Source organism: Dermacentor andersoni, chromosome 4 (genome assembly GCF_023375885.2).
Source record: "Dermacentor andersoni chromosome 4, qqDerAnde1_hic_scaffold, whole genome shotgun sequence".
Lineage (NCBI taxonomy): Eukaryota > Metazoa > Arthropoda > Arachnida > Ixodida > Ixodidae > Dermacentor > Dermacentor andersoni.
The window spans coordinates 175,960,432-175,976,700 of record NC_092817.1 but is presented as its reverse complement, the minus strand read 5'-3'; the positions used below and the strand labels follow the sequence as shown (position 1 = coordinate 175,976,700).

The 16,269-nt window shown below is 48.0% G+C and overlaps 1 long non-coding RNA gene across 1 annotated transcript in view; it reads right to left on the bottom strand.

The window, feature by feature from the left end:
- Positions 1 to 5,585: 5,585 nt before the first annotated feature.
- Positions 5,586 to 16,269, bottom strand: part of LOC129384745 (uncharacterized) — a 28,450-nt gene continuing 17,766 nt past the window's right edge. Inside the window, exon 3 of the long non-coding RNA XR_011893697.1 lies at positions 5,586 to 6,082. This is a non-coding gene — a long non-coding RNA (uncharacterized lncRNA). The remainder of the gene's footprint in view (positions 6,083 to 16,269) is intronic.

Genomic DNA, 16,269 nt, shown 5'->3' with positions numbered 1-16,269 from the left:
GATTTGCTACCAGACCGCGCATCGCGAAGACGTCTGTGCGAATCGAGGCACAACCAAGAAGTGTAGAGAAAGCGCAACACGCAAAACGACTGACGGGCCCGAGTGCACGCCACTTTGCCTGCTGTGCGGCAAGAGCCACGTCATGGGAAGCCGGGAGTGCCGGAACTAGTTTGAGACTCCTTTCATCATCCGCCAGGGCCGACGCCAGCGTCGCGAGCGGCGGGTGCGAGAGCAGGAGGAGCAGCTGCGATCGCCGCCGCCACGGGGCGACGGCCACCGCAGCCGGTCGAGGGAGAAGCGCTCGTCGTCAGTCTCCTTCGCGGACGGGGGGTCGACCTGCGACGGCGGCGCCACGGCCAAAAGATGTCGGTCAGCGATTCGGGGTCGAAGCCGGAGCCGGGGTCGAAGCCGGAGACGCTGCGGCCGGTCCAAATCGGGGAGCACCCCGAGGCAGCAGCCGGGGGGCCAATGCAACCGTGGAGGCCGGGGCCAACAGCAGCAGCAGCAACGAAACCAACAAGGAGCCAACTCACAGGTGACGCCCCGAAGAAACTGTACCAGCATAGTGGCAGGGAGGGGGAGCGAGATGCATCCCGAAATAGATGCACTTTAGACAGCTAGAGTCTACAGCAAACCATCGAAAATATGCAGACAAAGATCACACAACAGGATACAAAGATCCGCGTCTACGAGAGCGGTCGCTTCCCACAACCAATGGACAGGGACCGACGCCACAGACGGCAACCAGCGCCCTATCAGTTCCCTCCTCGACATTCCCGCTTATTAGCATAACAATAACTACAGAAAGTGAAGAGTCCGAGATGGACACCCAGGGTCCATCGCAAAAACGCAAAGGAAGCCTCATTCACAGGACTCCTACTTCAGCCGCAATTGAGGACGAAAACCTAGTGAAACGCGTAGAGCAACACGTTGAACGCCCGGTCAAGGCGGCTATGGACGCCATCCTCCCTGCAATTTTTGAACGCATCCATGAGTTACAGAACCGCATGACGGCACTCGAACAGAACCACAGCACGCTAGCCCCAGAGGTCGCACAATGCATCCCAAAATTAGCTCCCGTCAAGCCGTAGCAGACTCTCCCTCACCCCGCGGTCGTCCCTCAGGCGGCACCCAGCAGCGTAACCGTGGTCCTCTGCCCTTCCCGCCTGGACCAGGCCATCCACACACTCCCCAAGAATCAACATGGCTGTAACAATCAATAACACCTATCACGTTTGGCAGGGAAACTGCCGCGGATTCAAAAAGAAGGCCAACCTTCACCAGTATGTTAACAACACGGCACAGCAAGAATCCTACAAACCTGATATCATAGCGCCACAAGAAGTCAAAGTGAAAGCCGGCCTTTCCTTTTACCGGGCTTTCCACTGCCGTAACAACTCCAAGAAAGTCACTACGCTCGTTCACCGAGAACAGGTGACGGCGATCGACGACATCGAAACTTTTCCCCCCTCGGGCATCTCCAAAGTTTTTGAGGAGATCATCCCGATGCGCACGTCAGATCGCAGCCTATTCGTCCTCAACGTATACGTCGTTCCGGAAGATGACCCGAAGCTCGATGCGCTTTTTCGCTCAGCCCTCAAAGCCAGCCACGACTGCCACCTGCTCATCGTTGGGGACTTTAACGGCGGTCATACTCTTTGGGGATACCTGAGTCACACCCGCAAGGGCAGACATCTAGCAGAAGCCGTGCAAGAGTTGGGCCTCATGCTAATCAACGATACCACCGCCCGCACCAGAATCGGCAGCCGAGGTCAGGTAGACACCAACCCGGACCTGACGTTCGTCGTGCACTCGCAAGACTACGCCTTGACGAACAACGGCGAAACTCTGGGAAGCGATCACCGCATCCTTCCCAGGGAAATCTGTGCACGCGGCAAGCGTCGCCGGAAGCATCGCTTCTCGGTTACAAACTGGGACAAATTCCGCGAGTCCAGAAGAACGCGAGCCAGTGAGGGATCCATCACCATTATGTCATCCTGGACGATCCAACTCCTGGGCGACGTGGAAGAGCATACGGAACATCTTGACCTGGAGGACACCCCGGGAACCTCCAACGTCGACAGCAGGCTGCTCCACATGTGGCAGGCAAGATCGAGCATGCTCCGGCGTTGGCAACAGCAGGGGAAAGGTAACCAAGCCCTCAAGGAAAGAAACACTCGACTCAACACAGCGATCTCCTATCATGCGACCGAGGTCAACCGGCAGCTATGTACCAAATACGTGATCGTATGAGGGGACGCCTCGGCGCTGCCCGGACGTCGCACCTCCTACGCCACCTCCTTGACCCGGACACCACCAAGGCCGAAGGCAGAAGAAACATGGCCAAGTGAATCCACAGGCATGCTCAGGACCCGGGGGCGTTCCTGGCCGAGATGCGGGACAAGTACGTCGGCCCGCAAGTCAAGACACCGCCACCTGCAGCCTACCGCGGCCGGCCGAACGCGCACATAGACGCAGACCTCACGTTCGCTGAGGTATTGGCCGCCGCCTTCAAGCTCCGGACGTACTCGGCACCGGGTCCATACCGCGTGACCAACAATATCCTGCGCAACCTGGACAAGGCCGCAATGGAGCAGCTCACCGAATTCATGAACGAATGCTGGAAGACGGGTGCCATATCGGAAGAGTGGAAAACGTCCACGATCGTCTTTATACCCAAACCAGGCAAACCACTCAATGCGGACAACCTCAGGCCAATTTCACTCAAATCATGTGTCTGCAAACTGATGGAACACGTGGTCCTGGACCGTCTCAATGAACACGTAGAGGACGGGGACGAGTTCCCCTAATCCATGTTTGGTTTCAGGCCACAGCTCTCTGTCCATGATGTACTCCTTCAGTTAAAAAGGCAGGTGATGCAACCCGAAAGTCCGGCGGACGCTCGCCGGTTCCGGTGCCTCCTGGGCCTCGAGCTGAAGAATGCTTTCGACAATGTCGACCATGCAGCAGTGCTCGAGGGCCTGACCCAACTGGGGGTTGAGTCAGGCCCTCAGCGCAGACCTGGTCACCTCAGCGCAGACCTGGTCCAGTGGCAATAAATAATGTAATTCTTCAACGTCGGCTGAAATACAGCTCACTTCTGACGGACACTAGTGCTGAAGTTGGTCGGATGCTTCCTGTGGCTTGCTGTTAGCCCACGGATTTTCCACACCAGGACAGATAGGGAACGCTGTAGGACCCTTCCCACAAGGCGCTGCCAAGTGCCTTCTTCCGAAACGATGTGTCGGACGGGACCCTCTGCTTTGTGAGTCTTCGCCGAAAAGAAGACTAATAGGTTCAAGCGCTTCGTCGATCGCCCTGGAGACGCTGGCTTTTCAAGTCCGGCCTATTCACTAAATTTGGTAGCAGCAGCCTTGACCTTTAGAACATTGATGTTGATGACTTGGAAGTTGTTTGCAACGGTAGCATCAGCCATCTTGTTGTAGACGACAGTGGGTGCAAGAACAAAGTCGCCTTGTTTATCCGCTTGAGGTAGCTTGAGTACTGCTGCACGTTGCGACGCGATAACTGATATCTAGCGAGACCTACAGACTTGCTTCGTGAACCATATGCAGTCGACACCATCTTGAGCGCACCTGTCTTCAACATTCGCGCGACCTGAAGTGTTCCTTACCAACTTGAGAAGCACCACCTGGTTAACCTTTGTTGGCTTGGCTTTTTAGTTTAGTAGAAGACAATTTTTTACTGGCCTAACTACTGTAACACACAGCTTTGCTGCTGTACAAATTCTTGGTGTATTTCATTCCTGCGCGAAGAAACCAGAACTACTGAACTTCTTAATAACAACGAACTTGCGTTGATGACCTCACCCCACGCGGTGCCCTAGCGGCTATGGTGTTGCACTTCAGAGCACGAGGTCTCGAGATCGAATCCAAGCTGGCGCGCCCACCCTTTTTTGGGGACGAAACGCAAAACGCCCGCGAGCCCTGTATATTAAAATTCTTCCGGAGTTACCCATCACGGCTTACCTCATGATTAGATCATGGTTTTGTGAGGTGAAGCACCAGAAATAAATTCAAAGGTTTTTAAGCTGTTTTTATCTGACCTTGTGCGCTGGGAATATGCCCCCCGCTCCAAGAAGAGCAGCATATCTTACAGTTTGGCGCATTCGAAGCTTGTGAAGCGCGCGATTGGGAAATCTTTTTTTGTGGGGCTGCCTTGCCGCGGCCGTGCTTTCTCACAATGCGCAGCAGTTTTGTTTCCCACCAGCGCAGACTGCGAATGGCAGGCTAGTGGAAAAAATTGTCGTTTAGCAGACTTAAAATGTCGTTTAGCAGACTTAAAACAGCCAAAAACATGAAAACGTAACAATCAAAAAAGAGAAAAGTTCGCATTCAAGAACCGCGGTAATTTCTGATTTGCACCGAGTGTGTCATTGTATAAGAAGGTAGAACATAAGGCACCCACCCAATTTTTTGTTTCTGAAATACAAATTCCGCAGTGTTTCCGAAAACGTGAATAGGCAAGACACAGGCCTAGCAGGTGTGATAAGGAAAAAAAGAAGGTTTGTGGATTGCTGTCAGAGCGTAGCGTATGAAATTACCCTCTCTTGCGGTCGGTTATATTTGCTAAACTGGCCGTTGTGTGAATTACCGCCTCGGAGAACATTCCAATTTAATGATGGGCTGTGCTGGCAGCCACCTAGTGGCGAATAGCGCCCGTTTTGATTGTCATGCATTGACTAATCATTGCAAAATGCTAAGGCACTATGGTGACCAGTGTGCACATGAAATATACGAGGGCTATTGTATCGATAAAAAAGGCAGTATATGTGCGAGTGTGCCTTCGATATCGCTCCTAACCAAGGAATACGCATATCTCTCACGTGGAGTATGGCAGTAATTTAGTTAGCAGAGGAATTATAGAATAGTGGTAGCAATACTTCGTAGCTATCTCTCTGACAATGTATTCGTAGAATGGTATATTCACCTTTTCCTATTGTCCATTCCAACTCCTATATATATTACTGTGTGCGCAATAATATAACGAATGAAAGTCAGCGCTTCGTCTCTCTAAGCCAAGTCCAGTCCTTTGCGCTGTTACGTGTCTGCATCATTTTATGACTCGTGGTTGCGTCCTCAACTGCTAACTGTATAATTTACTATTCGGCTTTAGAAGAACACAGAGTCCATTGATGAATCTGGTCAGAATGTTACCCCTTTAAGTTCATTCCAACTATCTTAAGATGGTGACGATATATTATTTTCTGTATTTTCCGTCCTTCGCCAGCTGCTGCAAAGCTAGGTGATCAAGTATCACAGTTATTCTGTTTCAGTTCGTGAATGCAATATGAAACTAAAATAGAGGTACTAGTCATTTAGTTAGGTACAGCTGAAATGAAATTCAGTTAATCACTCTCAATTGGTGATACTAAGGGGTCATTTGAAATAGAATACAACCAGGTGACACCTTCTCCATACATTGAGATTTTAAGTTCAATATTTCCGAGTGTTGCCGGTCTCCAACGCATAGGTGCTGGAAGCTTCACAAAAATATTCATTGCATCAGCTTACTGAGGTGCAGACTCACATTTATTGCACAGAAGCTGGGAGGAACTGAAAAAAAAACACATCAAAGCACGCCAGCTGACATCATTGTGATGTTCAAGTGCACATATATGTCTGGCGACAAGAAATACTAAGTTACAGAGAAAGAAGGCACTGCTGAATGATTAAAGTGCGCGTAGGAAGTTGAAATTAAAGCTATACGTTATCGTCATTGAAGCAGTAGTTTGGCCTAATAGCAAACAATGTATAAGTAAAGACCAGGCACTCTCGTTCGTATACTGTTATGTTAAAACAAGTCATACGTTTAATAGGGATCGCCATCTAAAAAGCGGCTAATGTCCTTATCGTTCGCGTTAAAGGTTTTCGCACTGTGATTTCATAGATTTCGATGTATAAGCCTTCATAAAGTCATTTATCTTCCTGATAAGCTTCAGCCTTTTATATTGGCCAGTGTATTCCACTTTGGCGCAAGGACTGTCGTCCATGTCTGCGTCGATGTCGTACACAGCAACGCCGTAGTCCATGTCGATGAACTCTGCTTTCACGGCGCATAGCTGCACAAATAATACAAGAAGACAACAACACAAGTTTGCTGAAATACCCATGCTTTAATTAGAGCACTAAGTATTTTTTGTCACTATGCATGAATAATTGTGTCTGTAGATGACGTCGCTACTTGCGAGTAAAAAAAAACATTTCATTAAATTAGCTGTAACTGAAATTCAGGAACTCAGTTTCAGTTGAAGAAATATGGGTACCCATTTTGATCGAATATTACAACTTGCTGACGATTTATTCATACATCGTGATTTTACGTTTAGTACTTTGTAATGCTCCCACTCTTCAACGCACGCGTTTCACAAGAGCACCAACAATTTCACATGAAATGAGATTGAAGGTGCAATATTTGCGTACCTCGACATGCTAGTGTAATAAAATTGCCATGCAAATAAACTAGTTCGTTAAATGAAAATATTTAATCCACTTAGAAGCATCTGAGAGAGCCTTGAGAACTTCTCTTGTCAAGTACCTTCGCGTTAATTTTCATGACCTGTGCTACGTGTCTTGATTGCGGCATGCTCGTGCTCTCCTTAGCCTTAACTGCAATTTCATGTCGTCTTACAACTGTGTTTAACTGCATTTTATTAATTGTAACCGCGTGCAGAGCATCCATCTATATTGGACTGCGAAGGACAACGTATGTTACCCGCAGTGGTTGCTTAGTGGCTACGGTGTTGGGCTGCTAAGCACGAGGTCGCGGGGTCGAATCCCCGCCATGGCGGCCGCATGTCGACGGGGCCAAATGCGAAAACACCCGTGTACTTAGATGTAGCTGCACGTTAAAGAACCCCAGGTGGTCTAAATTTCCAGAATCCCCCACTACACCGTGCGTAATATTCAGAAAGTGGTTTTGGCACGTAAATACCCCATAATTAAAAAAAACAACGTATGTCCCGTTCCTCGCTATGACGACGCACTGGACTAGTTCCAGGGCACCAGTTATTTATCGTCAATCGACATTTATCCTGGTTATGCGCGAATTTGAGTGAACCTAAAGCACAGTGATAAAGCAGACTTTGTTACTACAGGCAAGCAATGCCAGTTCTGCTTAAGACCCTCTGCCACCTACGCACGCTTGGTGAAGCCTCTTCTTGGAGGCTCCAAACAGTCCACTATTGTGTTCTGGCACGCAGTCTACAGTTAAACTCTTCCATATTTACCTTGGGTCTACATAACATCAATATCCTCGCAACCTCGTAGATTCGAATGGTGCGCAGCCTGCCCCTGTAAACTTCGCGCTGTCTGTCATTTCAGAACTGATAATTTTCACCTGCGTGCACTGCTGCAGTGGACTGTGCTTCTACTTCAGTTGTTTAACCCACAGCGTTACAGATATGTCGCGCTTTGTAAACAACCAGCTAAAGACAACCCTCCTTACACCGCATGCATGTCTGAACCGTATGCTCATAGGCATGTTTTCCATACCATCCCCCATTGTGACCCTTTTTCTTCCCCTCTTCCCCTTCCCTTACATAGAGTAGCAGGCCAGATGCTCCATTATCCGGCCAACCTCTCTATATTTTCCACTCATTAAAATACTTCTTCTTCTTCCATACATTTTGTAAGTATAAACATGGCACCGCAAAGAGAAAAAAAACATGGACCTGGGCGGGACACGTAAACTGGACGCACATGTACAACTCGAGTTTCCATAAAGGTGCAGGGAAAGTTGAAACCTGATTGTGCATTTATCATTTTTACAACACGCAACTCATGCCAGTGGCCATGCGTGCCAGCGGAAATACGCACGCGGGCAGCATGTAAACTACTAAAGTGACCGAAATTGCAGTTAGAATGAAGAAGTGGATACCAACTCTCAGGAGAAGTCACCCGAAGTGCATAAAGAGAGCATGTGAATCCTACCAACAACGAAAACACAAACGAGAAAAAGATTGCGCGTTCGCGCCTTCTGCAACACCTCCTCTGAAGTACTAACGAGCAGGCACAAACGTATTCGGTATATTCAAGCCTATAATATTTTAAACAAATGAAATGTCCCAGGATGCACACCACATGCACATGCACTGGGTGTCCCACGTAATTTTAGCCACATTTAAAATACAAGTGCCTCGTAGCTGGACAGACCAAAGGTACTGTTGATGCGGACTTCCTTCCTGCATCTGTTATAACTCTGGCTTGAAAAGGTAATTGAATATTTGACTTCAGTGCTTTGAATGTCTTTTGTTTATGCTGGTCGTGACATGTCACAGTACTTCTAAGAAACTATATTGTTACGGTGAAGTGAAGGAACATGTTGATTTGGACTAGAGGAAGACGAAGTCTGGCAGTTGCCAGAACGCCATATACACCATTTGTAAATATACATTATTTTACTACCGTGGGCCTGCTTTCTTTCTGCGACATTTTGGTGGAAGGTGCAGGGTACAATCACGGAACTTCGCAGCGGACGTCATCTACCTGCCGCCACAATGGCAAATCAACTGACACAAGCGACAACGCTTCAGCAGCCCGTGCCAGCGGTCATCCTCACACTTGCGCGGGACCCGGGGACATTTTGTGCCACGGACAACGCCAATCTCGAGGACTGGCTTACGGTGTACGAGCGAGTGTGTGACAACCACAGGTGGGATCCAACAATGATGCTAGCCAACGTGATATTTTATCTGGGGGGAACTACGAAGCAGTGGTACGACACACATGAAGCTGACCCAACGAGTTGGGACGTCTGCAAAGAAAAAATTCGAGACCTGTTTGGCAGACCTGTCCGAGGTCAGCTGACAGCAAAAAAAAACTTGCGTGCCGCACTCAGACGTGCACAGAATCCTATGTCGTGTACATACAGGATGTGCTGGCCATCTGTCGCAAGGCTAATGACAACATAACCGAGGCAGACAAGATTGGTCATCCACTGAAAGGTTTTGCAGACAATGCCTTCAATCTCCTGATGTGTAAGGATTGTGCCACTGTGGATGCAATTATAAAGGAGTGCCGGCGCTTCGAAAAAGCGAAGGGCCGGCCACCGCGTCGCTCAAACTTTCGACCGATTGCCCAATACCGCCGCGACATCTTCTTGCGAAGACCCGCCGCGGTTCGTTTAGCCTGCAGGACCAGAAGAAATAACGCTCATCGTTTGCCGTGAGCTTGAGGCGATCGCCCGGCTCGAGTTCGTTCAGACTGTCGGGAAAGCGTACCCGCTATCTCCCTTATACAAGTGGTCGTTTGGGAGGAAATAGCAAGTTTGGGCATTTCATCTCTCTGCTCGGTACGCCATACAAAGACCTACCAGATTTCTTCGGCCGCTCGCTCCCAGAACCAAAGCTTTCCGCCACTCCGCCACCCAGCTGACTGGCGCACAGCGGATGATAAACCCATCTGCTTTGATTGTTCCAGTATTGGACACATCGCCCGTCATTGCCGCAATCACTGGTCGTCGCCTCCTCAATGGTCGTCTCCGAGAGATTACCGCCAAGTACCAGACAATCGTACTTTCTCGCCCTATACGCCGACTAGGAACATCAGCGCCAACAGTGCTCCATCAAGATCCAACCGCTCCCCGTCTCCGCAAGGTCGTAGGTCCCGTTCGCCTCTCGTTCACCGCTCTTCGTCCCCCTCTGCAACTCGTGGCGCTTCTGCGTTGACTACCGTCACCTCATTAGGATACAAAGAAGGATGTTTATCCCCTGCCTGGCATTGCTGACACTCTTGACTGTCTTCATGGATCCCAATACTTTTCATCAATTGACCTCTGCTCCGGCTATTGGGAGATTAGCGCCGATGAGATGGACCTCGAGAAAACCGCCTTCGTCACACCGGATGGTCTGCACCAATTTAAAGTCATGCCCTTTGGTTTATGCAATTCGCCAGCTACATTCGAGCGCGTGATGGACTCTGTTGCGCAGCTTGAACTGGTCTACATGCCTCTGTTACCTCGACGACGTGATTGTGTTTTCGCCGAACTTTCAGAGGCACCTGCTGCTCCTCACAACCATACTCTCCATGTTTCGCAGGGCTGGCCTTCAGCTAAACTCTTCCACGTGCCATTTCGGTCACCGTGAAATTAAGGTGCTCGGCCATGTCGTAAACGCCGCCGGAATCCAACCTGATCGACAGAAAGTTCACGCCGTGCGAAATTTTCCTGTACCTTGTTCAACAAACGATGTCCGTAGTTTTCTGGGCTTATGCTCTTATTTCCGGTGATTTGTTAAAAATTTTGCCGACATCGCTCGCCCTCTCACTGACCTTCTTAAGAAAGATGTCTTTTTCTCTTGAGGACCACTGCAGGACAAAGCCTTCTTTACCCTGATTGAGCGGCTTACAACTTCCCCGATTTTATCACACTTGGACCCTTCTGCACCCACTGCAGTACAAACTGACGCGGGTGGTCATGGCATCGGCGCTGTCCTCGCTCAGCGTCAACAGGGCCATTACCGTGTCATCGCTTGCGCTAGTCGCCTTCTTTACACGCCCGAGCGAAATTACTCCATTACTGAGAGACAATGTCTCGCGCACGTATGGGCGGTCGCCAAATTTCAACCGTACCTTTTCGGTCGGAGCTTTTGCGTCATAACCGATCATCATGCCCTCTGCTGGCTCTCCTCTTTGAAGAATCCAAATGGACGACTTGCAAGTTGGGCATTGCGTCTACAAGAATATACATATTATATTATGTATAAGTCAGGACGCCTGCATAAAGACGCTGACTGTCTGTCACGCAATCCCGTGGATCAGCCGTACGATACCAATGCAGACTTGGACATCAGTGTTCTATCCCTCTTAGGCTTCCTCCATATTGACGACGAGCAGCGCAAAGATCCTGTTCTTCGAACACTTATGGAACGCCTAAGCTCGTCGCCCAATGACCCGTCCGTTCGGATGTTCGCCTTGCGCGATGGAACTTTATACCGTCGCAGCGTTCGTCCTGACGGCCCGGAGATCCTCCTCGTCGTTCCCAAGCACCTTCGACTCACCATGCTCCAGCAACTTCACGACGCTCCTACTGCTGGACAGCTGGGCATCACTCGTCGTTACGACCACCTGTGGCGCCGCTTCTTCTGGCCCGGCATTTATCGTTCTGTGCGCCGTTATGTCGCTTCTTGCGACCTGCGTCAGCGCCGGAAGACGCCTGCTATGTCTCCCGCTGGTTTGCTTCAAACAATTGATATACATAGAGCCCTTCTTCCGTGTGGGCCTGGAACTCCTTGGCCCCTTTCCAATTTCTATCAAAGGAAACAAATGGATTGCTGTAGTAACCGGCTATGCCACGATTTATGCCATCGCACGAGCGCTGCCAACCAGCTGCGCTACAGATGTCACCGACTTCTTACTATACAACGTCATCCTGCACCACGGCGCCCCTCGCCAGTTGCTGACGGATCGCGTCCGCTACTTTCTATCGAAGGTCGTCGAAGATCTGCTCCGCTCCCGTTCTACAGAACACCAGATTGCTACCGCGTACCTCCCTCAAACGAACGGCTTCACCAAGCGACTCAATCGCACACTAACTGAAATGCTCGCCTTGTACGTTTTCGACGGTCACCATACATCACTCTCGCATACAACTCGCCCCGTCACAACACTGTCGGGTTTTCACCATTTTACCTTTTGTATGGCCGCGACCCACCTTGCCCTTTGACACGTTGCTACCTGCCTCAGTACAATCACCCAGCACTGGTTACGCTCGCGATACTATTGACGTAGCCGCCCAGGCCCGAGATGCCGCCCGTGATCGCCTCACAGTCTCCTAAGCTTTTCAAAAGCGACGTTAAGACCTTCGGCACCGAGAACACCATTTTTCACCTGGCTCGTTTGTCCTTCTCTGGACGCCTTCACGACACGTCGGCTTGTCGGAAAAACTACTTTCCCGTTATTCTTGTCCGTACCAGATCTTACGCCAGCTGTCCGACGTGACATACGAGATCACCCCAGTCGGTCAGCCTTCAGTGTATCTCAAAGTAACCAGCGATGTTGTTCACGTCGCCAGGCTCAAGCCCTGTGTCCCCCCCATTAAGTGAGGCTCTGAAACTTTCACCGGGACAGAGCTACCCCACCGGGAGGGTGATGTTACGGTGAAGTGAAGGAAGAAGTTGAATTGGACTAGAGGAAGACGAAGTCTGGCGGTTGCCTGAGCGCCATATACACCATATGTAAATATACATTATTTTACACTCGTGGGCCTGCTTTCTTCCTGCAACAATATTTTGCATTCCAATTATGAAATTAGTGCGAATTAACAAATGAACTTCTCAAGTATTATATTTCAATGAAAAGTGTGAACGAGAAAATTCTTGTGAAAGATGCATAACTCCCAATACAGCATTCTGTTGCTCAAGGTGTGCTACATAAAAGTATTTTTCCGAGCGCGAAGTAACCCCGCGAATACACGCAAAACTGCCACACGACTGGCCGCTCTAGGCAATTCGCGCGTATTCGCGGGCTTCCCTGACACTCACAAAGAAACTTTTATGCAGCACGTATTTAGAAATAGAATGCCGTATTGAGAATTTGTCATGTTGCTCTATAATTTTCTCATTGTGCCGTTGTGAAATACATGGTACAGCTAAGTTTTTTTTCGAACGTGAAAGAAGACCGAAATATACATGGTGTGATCGGTGTGATTTTTGACCGCCAAGCTAAATAAATCAAGAGAAATCGAGGGAGAGACGTTCCATAGAAATTGCGCCGAGTATTTCGCGGTTTGTCTTCGTTATGGGGGTTGTTGTGAAACGTCCATCGTTGAAGAAATCCTGAAAATTGCTATCTGACCGGAGCCGTAGCTTGTGTGAGCGGTACATGTCACCAGCACGTACACGCGAGCAGAGCAGATTAACAGTTTCAGGCTAGATATGGTTCTGCGATTTCTATCCGTTTGTTAACATGCTACGTTGCTATTAAAGCGACGTTTTTTTCACGCTGACTTCAGGTAGTGCTAGTTCGTGCTTTTTCGGGCCGTTTCGCTATTTACATGCGCTGTGCGCTGTAAATATTACGCGGTGCCCCTCACTAGAAGATATGGTTTTCGGATATCATCTCCATTTTCTGGTTCGCTGCTTCCATGCCACTCGGGATATACGAAACGCCACAATGTTAGCGTCGTATGATTTTACTAAAGGAACAATTTAAAGAATACGCAACTGCACTGAAACGCTGTGTCGATGACATAACAGCATTGCATTCGACGTTCCTAGTCCTACTGCGCGCGTGACCCTTTAGTTTCATCCTGTGCGTGGGGGCTTTCACATGCATTTCTTCCGGTTAAGTAGGCTGCTCAGTTGAAACTCGTTGTTTCCACCGCCAAACAGTGTTGTTTACCAAGCCCACAAAGCGAACGTGCGAGTTGTATATCGTTATGAATTTTCTACAATAGCGCATTTCACGCTTTGCCTAGGAATAAACAGCATCTTCAATTTATTCTGGAAGCGTTATTACACGATAAGCATAACTTAAACAAGAATGTGCCTTTTTTTCTCGTGTATATTTTTTTTCCTCCATGGGAACCTATAAACCTTTAACCTGCTGCAGACTTTGTATCCTTACCACACCTGTAATAACTGTCACTTATAAAGGTAATTGCATATTGCACATTGAATTTCGTTTGTTGATGCTGGTCATAACATATCACAGTATTTCTGAGAAACTAATTGGCCATAAACAACCCTGCCTTACCTTGCTTTTCTCTGACACGCATGACACAATGTGGAACGCATGACACAATGTGGAAAACTAACAAACACCTTGTGTTTATAAAGTGTAGACAGCGTAATTACCGAAAGCAAATTAAATTATGCAGTGCAGTCAGCCTCTTAATTCTCTTCCTGCGAATGACAATATCATTTCAAGTGCGGACGGATCTTGCATGTGCACAACTAATGAAGTGTGTATACGTATCACGAAGCATAAGCAATGCCCGACCAGACAGCAGTAAAGTTCCTGAACTTTCAATTGCAAGTATTACTGCATTAACTGGTATAACCACATCCTGTCGTTACTGTGTTTATATATAAAGTATCATGCAAACATACCATGACACTTATACCTTATTCATTTTCTTACATTGTGAAATGCTGCTGCTTACTGAGTTATTCCATGATACGATTTATTGTGTGTCCAGACTGACAAAAAATTTTACTAGCCGAGAAAACGCGGACTGAAGTCCTATAAATTCCACCCTGTCGAACTAACTCAAACTGAGATTCAGACCAAATTATACTCAGCCAAGCTTGGTGGCACTCATATTCACAAAAATCATCCTCAGCCAGGCTCACAGGAAATTCGCCTCGCGGGTTGGTCCAAGTGTCGGTGAGCTGGCTCTTGAATGAGTTCACCGTACTATTAATACATTACTTGATATCCAAGTTGTGACCTAGCTGTGCACCACATAAGAAAGCATTGTATGGGAGTCCGTGCTGCATTTATTTTTTGGTTATTTATATACCCGCCGTCGTTGCTCAGTGGCTATGGTGTTAAACTGCTAAGCAAGCAGTCGCGGGATCGAATCTCTTCCATGGCGGCCGCATTTTCATTGGGGCGAAGTGCGAAACCACCGCGTACTTAGATTTAGGCGCATGTTAAAGAACCCCAGGTGGTCCAAATTTTTGGAGTGGCCTACTATGGCGTGGCTCACAACCAGAAAGTGGTTATGGCACGTAAAACCATATAATTAATAATTATTCAAGAAAGTTATTTGCGTAGAATTTGTTTGATCTGTTTCATATTGTCGCCGATACTGCACGTTATCTTGGACATTACTGGGTGCCCAAATTTACTACGTTTCAACACTAAGTTGATTGCAAAAGAGATGGCTGCGGTGCAATATATTACAAAAACGGTTACATCACTGCAAGTACGGCAACGAGAACATGATAGAAACATATGTGCACAATAAGGTGCACACGAATGCTAAATACATATGCAGAGGGAATCACACTGCGCTCGAGTTGGCCTCCATCTTTTCCCAATAAAAAGCGCAGGCCTGCACTGCGACCAGGCTAGGCATAGCCATGCCACTTACCGGGTTCATCGGCTGTAGGATAAACATACGTGAACTGTAACACATACCGGGAGGTGGCTGCTTCATACGCTGGCAGAGTGCGCAGTCGCCCACTCGACCACCCCAGACAAATACATTCAGTCTGTACTTGCATTAGCCACTATGTTATTGTCTATGCTTGCAAAGGTAAATAATTTATTCGAAAGTTCTTCATGAAGAAATCTCATATAAAGCCTTAAGAGATATTGGCAATGGTAAAAACGCTCCCCCAGAACAAATGTAGTATACAGTTCACATTTAACCAGCTTGTCAACAGCGAGAAAAGGCACCAGTCCGCCCTGTTTCGTGCATTGGTTTAGGACGAGTGAATCAAGCAGACATAAAATTGTACCAATACAACCCGTTCTGGAATACCAGAAAGCATGAGGCCTTTTTTGTACTTTTTCATTTTGGTCGAAAAATTTAGTTTGAAATGGCTCTTATTATCATTACTTAACATTGCTCTAATGCAGGCTACGTATATTACTACTTTAACAGACTGGGATGTTTGTTATTTTCAGTTAAAGAACATAATCTGCTCCAGTTGCATAGCTTTTGGTTAGCTTCCTACTTTACGAATGCCCCTACGAATACAGAATTCTAGCGCTTTATTTTGTTAATAAACAAATGCACTCTCAATAGCGTATTCATGCTTGCCGTGGGGCTACGCCACCATACTACGCTATGCAGCACATTGATTTATGCCTCTTGGTGCATATTCACAGTATATTAGCAGCGCAAGACGAAGGACGAGAATGTATATAACGCCCATGTCTGTTTGAATGTTACAATATTACACACACAAGTGAATGCATCTCTTAAGATATCTGTGGTGTCGGCTTTTGCACCTTTCGAAATATTCACAGAGGACCTCTCCATTATCTCAGTACACACTGAGATACAAAGGTCCTTACGCTAGCCCAAAGATTGAAGTTTAGAACAGAAACTTCATTGCACGTTCATTTATCACACAGAGAATTTGTGGCTTCCTTCAGGGACAGACATCAACTTTGAGTTGGTGCTTATTGCTCGATTTGGTGAAACAATATGACTAGCAGCAGGCGGCGATTATGTTCATGTAACGGAACACAGCAGGCCGCTGTCTGAAAGGAGAGGAAGAGGAAGAAAAAAAGGCAGTGTTCGTGCCCACCATGTTTGTCTTCGTCCGCAACCTCCTGCGCGCGTCATACAAGT